Raw genomic sequence first — 7,353 nt, forward strand, 5'->3', positions numbered from 1 at the left:
ACCTGTGTGCAAAAGCTGAATATCCTCCTGATTTCCAATTGGCTTGCTGGGTGTTTTCCAAATTGCTGGGCTAGGAACAAACTGACATGACTCTGGTCTTCTAGTTAATGGAAGCTCTGGAGATGTTTTTATTATCTGTCTCAGTTTAACCACTGAAGACTGTAAGAGAGGCTTCAATGTCATTGATAACATTTGTCATAGGATGGCTTAAGGTAAAAGCAACAAGAACCAAATCCAGGTTTTCTTGTGCCTGTGTTGATGTCTCAAAGCTAGCAGAAGAAATCATATGAAAACCATTAGCAGACTGCCCTGAAACCTTCAGATGGGTGATTGATTTCATTTATGGCTGCAGGATGGCCTACAGTGGCTGAATATGAGAGGCATGCAAATATTTGCCGTTCCAGTCATAAAGGATTGTGTTCCAGCACCTCCTGGCTTAGCACTGTTTGTCCTGGTATATGCCTCCCAGCTAGATAAAGGAACAGCCAAGCTGTGGGACAGATATCCATCCACTGGGGAGGGGGAGTCAGTGTGTGCAACTGAAGGAGGTAGCTATGATGGCTAATTAGGAGCACTTTCCCCTTGGGGTTAAGTAAAATTAAAACTGTGGTTTTAGGTAAATGTGGGTGCAATCGGAAGGTAATCACTTGGATATTGCATTTGGATAAGCTTCCCTTGATGTTAGCAATGACTGGAAATGTTGGAAACTGAAATCGTATCTTTAAAGACACTCAGAGCTGGGGTTTGGGATTGTGCATCTGCTTGGGTGAAGATCATTGCTGAGTTTCAAGAGATTATGTGACTGAAACTGATAAAATATGGTGTAAGGCATTCTTAGTGATCTTTGAGGTTTCTTTAGCCCTGTGGTTCTTGATGGCCACACTGCTGTTTCAAACCATCTGTCCTCATGTTAGTAGTAGCCAAGATGTTTCATTTTGTTGTCCTTATTTTGTGGAGTCCTGGGAAGTGGTTATGTGGGCTGTGTGGAGGAATATATGTAAGCATAGCCAGAGACATTACTGAAGAAAATCCCAATTGGCTTATCCAAAGGAAAGCTTGGGTGGAGCGAACTGGATTTAAAAATCTCTCTCACAAATACTTTTTTTCACAACAAAAAATATATTTCAGATCTACAGTTGGGACTTTGCTGATTTTTATCTCAGAATATTCACAGAATCATGAAACAGTTTGAGTTGGAAGGGACTTTAAAGATCATTCATTTCCAATTCCTTTACCATAGGCAGGGACACTGTCAGACCTTTACTAGTCCACATTGCTCAAAGACTCACCCAGCCTTGTTTTGAACACTTTCAGGAATGGGGCATCCACAATTTCTCTGGGCAACCTGAGCCAGTGCCTCACCACTCCCATAGTGGTGAGATTTTCTTCCTAATGTCTAATCTAAACCTACTGTCTTTCAGGTTGAATCCATTCTACCTTGTCTTATCACTCCTTGTAAAAAGTCTTTCTTCAGCTTTCTAACAGGCTCCCTTCAGGTACTGGAAGGTGTTCTATGGTCACCCTGGAGCCTTCTTTTCTCCCAGCTGAACAACCCCAACCCTCTCAGCCTGTGCTTCAGTCCTCCAATCATCTTCATGGCCTCCTCTGGACTTGCGCCAGCAGGTCCATGTCCTTCTTGTGTTGGGGGCCTCAGAACTCAACAGAGTGCTCCTCAACCAGTGCTTGGTAAAAAATCATGGCAGACATACTGACATTTTCATACTAACTCATGTGGAAAACCTGAGGGTGTTACAAACAGAATCTGTGATGGGCTTTTTGCTACAAATTCTTGCTTGCCCGCATTGGGGTGATGCCATTAATCATAAACAGTAGACTTACATTTGAGTTGTGTTGATTGTCAAATGAGTGGCAAAACCATTTTTGCCGCATGTTCTCACATTTTAGGAAAGCTGAGTAAGTCACACCCATGAGCTGGAGCGTCCTGTGACAAATTGCGCTTTTGAAGCAGCTTGCTGTTTGCTAATAGCCAGTTGTCTACATTGCTTTTAAAAGTTATCATCTTAAAACTAAAACAAAAACCCAACAAACACAAACCAATAATCTGTTTGTCCTCAAAGTGTAACCTACTAAACCCAAATCATACCCATCTATGGCAAACAATAATGTTTTAGAAAAGGGAACTTTGACACTCATTACAACTAGAGATGGAAACAATATGCAGTCAAAAATTCAAGAGGGCACATTTCCAATAGTATTAAAGTACTTGTTCCTAGACACAGTAGATCCTGAGATATTGGATCTTAATCTGTTGGCATTCCTATATGCAAGGATGCTATTTTAAGACATATTATAAAGCTTTGAGAGTGTTTTAATGATTGTTCTCCTTTCTCTGACATTAGTTCTGGCTGATTTCTTAAAAGCACTCTCAGGCACTTGTTTAAATAGTTGTCCTTCAGCATGAGTGCATATGTTAAATACTGGCAGGTCTTTTGAGGAAGACTTAACTTGTCAGTGCAGATACTGTGACTAAAAGGTAGTCTCTTCCCTAGTTCTGCTGGTTAAAATCCTTCTTTCCATGCCCACTCACCATCAGTGTCTCCATGGCTGTCTAAAGCACGTGTATTCTGCAGCTAGTGTGCTTGCTTGCATTTAACAGTGGCATCTGGCTGATGTGACCCAGCTGCCAAGCATGCCCAGGTCATGGTGATGCTCTGAGCCTTAAACTCCCTAGCAAGTGGCTGGAATGGCAGGAGCACTACTAAAACTCCTCTCCTAAGTATAAAACTTGGACTTGGCATTATTGCCTATATATTATTGGTGTATTCACTATGGCTGTGAGTACACCAATAAGCACTGTGAGTACAGCTGTTTTCCAGATGAGGCAGAATTGGTAAGATTTGTGTACGCTGCCTCCAGAAGCCCGTGGGCTTGCATGGCTGTTCTGAACTATCAGCAAAACTCATGTGAAGAAATGCTGTGGGTTTTGGACAGCCCCCACTGAGACCCATCTTGCTACAGCTTAGCTTCTGTATGTGCTTGTACTACTAGCCTGGGTGTATTTGTTCCTGGCAACCAAGCTCAGGTCACTGCTCCAGACTGCAAGAGAGATATGGCAGTGCTTAAAAACTGCAAACACAGAGCAGTATAGTTGTCCTTGGCTCCAGCTTTTACAGGGCTGCTCACTGCTCAGGACATTTGGAGCTTGTTTTCTCAGCCAGCGCAGATGATTTAAACAGGTCTGGCAGCTAGGCAGCCTTGAAATATCTGAAGTCAAATTTTATTTTCCCTTGAGAGAGATTTTATGAATAAAACACAACTGATGGAGCAATAGAAATCTCTCTAAGGAAGATGCATGTTCCCCTTCGGGAGATGCATCCTATCACCAAATTCTTTCCTATTTCTAGGCCAGAATGCTTCAGAGGTGCAAGCTGTTTCCAGATTTTACAGTTTAGTTCATAACTAACCCTGTCTCTATTTTTTAGGAGTGATTTTCAAGATTGTTTGGGTGAATAAAACCTTGTGTGTGATGAAATTACCCCAGGTTATTGATGTTAGCTAATCCATGCTTATCTGCAGTTGTCTAAATCACAGCGTTAGCTTTGTTTGCAAAGATGTCAGAGTACCTCCGCTGGCTAAAGGAGCTTGAATCAGTGACAAGGCTGCCCATGCAGGGCAGACCAGAGGTGATTTAGAAACTGTTGTTGTATGTCTGACGACTAATAAGTGATCTTCATGGTTTTGTAAATGTCTATACATCTGGTCACACCTGTGAGTGAGCTAAGCTGTTGGAGAAAATAAGTGTAAAAATCAATCAGTCTGGCTCACAGGCCTATCTTCCTGGTCAATTGCTCTGAAAACTGAACGACAACACCTGTGAGGCCAAACCATGGTGGGACAGGGTAGTTTTGACTCTGCCAAGACTCTCGTGCAGGTCTTGTGCCCAGGAAATGGCAGCTGGCATTTGAAAATGACCTGCTGTCGCCTGAGCTCAGCTACCATCAGCTTAAACAAATGCCAGTCTGGGAAGGAGGATGTAAGTAACTTCAAATCATGCACAGGGTGCCTGACCTAGGTTTACCACGGTGACAGTTGCTTCTGTGAGACTGCAAATGCACTGCCTTGCTTCCAGTAGTTCTGGTGCCCTAAACCACTGAGGATCTTAAATCAGAGTGGTTTGGGGTTTTGTTGTTGTTGGGGTTTTTGTTGTTGTTTTTTGTTAGCTTGTTTGGCTGTCAGTTGTTTCGGGGGCTTTTTTTTTTTTTTTTTTTTTGTGTGTTTTTTGTATTTTTTGTGTTTTTTTGTGTGGTTTTTTTTTTTTTAACTGTTGTTGGGGTTTTGCTGTGTGGTTTGTTTGTTTGTTTTTTAACAGAATGATCCCAAGAGGTATGTAGGCACAGCTTTGGTGCAGTCTTCCTCAAATATATGGTAGCATATCCTGCTCTTCCAACCTTCCCATGAGCTGGTGGGTTGTGCCTTCTTCTGGAGGACACAGAGCAAGAAGTGACTATATCCAGCTGCCTTTGTATTTTTCTAAGATAACACAAACTGGAATTTCACAATACCCTAAAGTAATCAATGTGAAGTTCATTTCACTAAGTTTTAGAAACTGTGAAATGGCTAGGCATTATTTAAACATATGTGATACTTCAGAAGTGTGCAGATCCAACTGCTGTATTAATGGTAACTTCCAAAGAAAGGTTTAGACCAGGTGTGAGAAAGTTCAGGACTATTGCCTATTAGGTAAGCTTTAATTTTTATACACTCAATTTTTTTTCCCCATGAAAACACAGTACTTCGATACACACACAATTCCTTTACAATAGCTCTGAAAATGTTCTCTTCTATTTTGTATTGCATAGTGCCGCAGTGACTATTTTCTTTAGATTTTTATAATGCAAAGTGTATTTTAATGAACTTAATGATTTAACCACATTTTAGTTTGAACCAACTGACTGGAAAGCGTTTAATTTCCATGTTTTTCTTTCCTTAATCCTGGTACATAAATGGATACTTGGATTTTTGCAGTTCAGTGGCAGAAAGCTTGTATTCAACCATTTTTGATCTACATTTGAGTATGCATAAATTCTTGTAGTTTGTTATGGTTCTGACTGAGACCTACCAAATGTACAAAGTCAAGGGACAGACTCTGCTCTAAAGAATGTATAAAGAATTGTATCAAACTGGATTTATTTTTCATTTTCATTGCCTATGTTCCAGATTCTATTGTGTTATGAAGAACACTTTTGTTTTTAGAGGGTTATTATAGGCTCATTTATCTAGATTTGGTTTTAGGCCTCAAAGAAAACTTTCCACAGTCAGGCCTGCATAAGAATTGAAAGGGGCTTTTTTTCTTTCAAAGTGAGGTTTTGTTTCATGTGATTAGAGAGACGGTATTGGAAATGGCATTCTCAGGGTCAAAACTAAGAACCCAAGATTCATTGATGCCAACTGTGATGTCAAGATATAATTTGTGATTTCTGAATGTTTAATGTTTGTGGTGCTGAAGAACCATGCAATGAAAGTTTATACTGCTATCTTGAAAATGAGCTCTATTAGAAACCTAAAGAATGAAATGCCATCAGACAGAAATCTCGAACAGTAATTTCATTTAATTTCTTTGCAATGTTAGGGAGACTTCCCGGCTTGGCCATTCCCGAGGCCCCCGGCAGTCTCACTCCCAAGTTCAGAGACTTTCACTGCGGGGACCGAAGCCCCTCCACCACGGGTGGCTCCAGTGCCCCGAAGGGTCCCTGCTCGGCTCCTGCACATCCCACTCAGTCAGACCAGGTTTCCTCAATGGCCCCACCCTACTTTTCCCCTGGCAGAGTCTCAGATGTTTCATTCCATAAAGCCATTTATTCACAGCACAGTAACACAGAAACAGCCCGAGCTGGTGCTGCTGAGGAGGGACCCCTAACAAAGGAACTCCTGGGCTTTCATCCCCTCACAGTCCAGGCTGGGTGCAAGTCTTGCTCCTTCTCCTGAGTCCTACTCTCCTGCTGTGTCTCCAAGTGTCCATTCACCTGGCTGGCCACTGGTTCTTGTGCCCTTTGTTAAAGACCTTTGTTGGCAGCTCATGGCCTCTTGTCTCAGGCTCCCACCCAGAGCTCAATCACATCTCAAACTGCAGCTTGCAAACTCAGCTACCTACACCAGATGTATTCCCCAACACCAATATGTATCATCTGTGTTGTTAAAAAATTGTTGAAGCTGACAGTGTCTTGGGCATCGGGGGGGTCGTGGAAATCCTCCAGCTCTGTGCATTCAGTCTGTGTGGGTCTAGTAATCCTACAGTTTATTTTGGGAAAGTGCAGAAAGGTGACAAAACATTAGGGACACATAATATGAAAGAATGGCTTCTCAAATGAAATGGATATTTTGTAGTTCCAGTTTTATCCGTGCAAGGTTCAGAATTGTTGGGACTCCTGTGTAGCAACATGATTACATGTCCTTTAATCTTCCCTGTCTCTTCTGAGAGCTTTGAAGGGAGGTGGAGTAAGGAGAGTGGATAACTTTAAGTTTACTTTGTGCCTCTTGATGCCATCTGAGGAAAAGGTATTGCTCTACATGAGACTATGTTCCAGAAAAAAAGATCATACCTATTTATAGAAACAAATAATGAAAAAGAATATCAACTCTAGTTGGCAATGTATTATCTTCTCTGTTATTCTAAGAGTCATTTAACTTGCAGGATTTGTGAAAATACAGCTCCAACATGAAAATGTAATTTCAAACTGTCAGGCTCCAAGGGATGTTGCAGCAGATAAGGAATATACAATAGCAACATCTATACTCAGTTAAATTCAGGCTTTGAACTGGCATTTTGCCCTTGCAGATACAATGAAAAGAAGAATAGAAAAATTGTTGGTTAATTAATTCCTTGGCATATAAGATTACTGATCTTGACTTTTCATCAAACTTTCAGGTATCTCTTTATTTCTAGGGACCACATAAACTGTATCTAAAATACTTTAATTCTTGCCTCCTCTCCATGGAATGCCTTTATGAGGCACAGAGGGTTATTCCAAAGTGCAGAAGCTGCTCCCTGTGTGTTACTTATTCATCACAGGGAGCTCTGACTGCTTGACTTCACAAGGATTGGAAGCTGGTCACATTCAAGTATTGCAAGACTTATTTTTCCATGCAAGTATTTTCTAACCCCCTGAGGAGCAGTCTGATACATACTGCTTGTTATTAATGTGCCCTAGCCATTGCTTTCCAGCCCTTCTGAGCTAGGAGCAGGAGATGATACCAGCACTGTGGTGATGCAAGAGACCACACAAAAGTAAAGAACGCAGGTGCAGTTGGGGAGGGAAGTTGAAGCTTTTGCAGCACAGGCCAGAGTGAAAATCTGTGTGCACAATTGGAAGAAAGGTACTTTGATACTGAACT

The sequence above is a fragment of the Corvus brachyrhynchos genome, unplaced genomic scaffold (genome assembly GCF_000691975.1).
Source record: "Corvus brachyrhynchos isolate BGI_N302 unplaced genomic scaffold, ASM69197v1 scaffold42, whole genome shotgun sequence".
In the NCBI taxonomy this organism is placed as follows: Eukaryota; Metazoa; Chordata; class Aves; order Passeriformes; family Corvidae; genus Corvus; species Corvus brachyrhynchos.